Raw genomic sequence first — 1,768 nt, 5'->3', positions numbered from 1 at the left:
ACACGTGGTCTGGGGAAGGAGCTTCCCCGGGGCTGTGACGTCACCGGGCGGGGCCACTGAGGCCGCTCCTTCGCCCCGCCTCCCGCCTCTCTACCCCGGACGTAGTAGGGTTGCCAACGCTGCCACCGGCCAGTGCTCCTCTGCCCTTGCCAGCAGCAGGTAGCGAGTGGCCGTTGCTCCCCTCGTGCCCTGGAGCGCTTCAGCCAGGGCCTGTTGCCCCTCACGCCGGGCTTCAAGGTGGAAGACCAGGGCAGGAGAACTTTTTTCCTGGTCAGTTGGCAACCTCCGCTTCAAACAGGCATTTCCTCTGCCCTGAAAGCTCTCAGCCCACGGGGCTGGGTGGCAGGGACCACCAGGAGGGGTTCTTGAATGACTCTATCCCCCACCCACCCACCCACTATGCAACACACTCACACTCCCCCCACAAACCATCCAACACTCACACACACTCCCCCCCACACACCATCCAACACACACACACACATTCACACACCCCTGCATACACACTATCCAATACGCGCACACTCTCTCTCTCTCTCTCTCTCTCTCTCTCTCTCTCTCACACACACACACACACACACACACACACACACCACCTGATGCCTGTGTGTGTGTGGGAAACAACACACATTCTTTTCACTAAGGACAAGCCTGTCACCTGGGGAGCACAATATGGACATGCAGTGTCCTTCGAAAAGAGCGCCACCGCCATGTGAGGCACCCAAGCACCCACAACCCACATGCTCTGCCCCTGACTGCTCTTCTGCGGTCCCTGTTCTGCACATGGGTTGAGTGGTTGCACGTCTCACATGGGGTGGCACTTTTTGAAGGACTCCGGTGGGGAGGCTCTGCCTCACTTGTCTCCCCACCCATGTCCCTTTAGCATAATAGCCTATATGGGCTCATTGCTGTGGGCAAACACAGTGGTGTGAAAAGTGCTATGGCAGGAGCTGCTCCCCTGCACTTCCCACCTTCTCACCATGGGTTGGTTGTGAGGCAGCAGTTATCACATTGTTTGTTTGTTCACATCAAACGTCTTTACCCGTGCTCTTCCTTATTAAATCATCTACTGTATATACCAGTGTTTCTCAACCAGTGGTATGGGTACCACCAGTGGTATGTGAGGTAGTATCTGGTGGTACTTGTGGGACCCCTGCCACCTAGCAGAGAGACCAGGAATGTGACACCAGAAACAGTGGTGGGAGCTTGGTGGGCAGAGCTCCAAAGCATGTTTTTCATCCTCTAAAAAGCCCTCCCATCCACCTTGAACCTCTTACTGGTGCTTGTCTTGTCACATCTTGCCTCCCAACCAAGAAGTAACTGGTGATGATGTCATCACCAATTACTTCCGATGATACTTCCAATAGGTGGACCATGTGAAGCGGTATGATGGAGGACAAACGTTGAGAAACATTGGTATAAATAAACTGATGCATATATTAACAATATTTATATACCGCTTTTCCACAAAAAGTTCACAAAGCAGTTTCAGAGAAAAATCATATAACTGATGACTCCCTGTCCCAATAGGGCTCACAATCTAAAAAGATGCAAAAGAACACCAGCAGGCAGCCACTAGAAAAGACACTGCTGGGGTGAGGCGGGCCAGTTATTCTCCTCCTGCTAAACAAAAGTGGAGCACCCACTTGAAAAAGTGCCTCATAGAGCGCAATCCTAACCCCTTATGTCAGCACTGACATAAGGGCAATGCAGCTCTGAGGTAAGGGAACAAACATTCCCTTACTTTGAGGAGGCCTCCCTGAGTGCC

This window comes from Tiliqua scincoides, chromosome 2, assembly GCF_035046505.1.
Source record: "Tiliqua scincoides isolate rTilSci1 chromosome 2, rTilSci1.hap2, whole genome shotgun sequence".
Lineage (NCBI taxonomy): Eukaryota > Metazoa > Chordata > Lepidosauria > Squamata > Scincidae > Tiliqua > Tiliqua scincoides.
The sequence above is the reverse complement of the archived record's forward strand: the minus strand, read 5'-3'. Positions refer to the sequence as shown.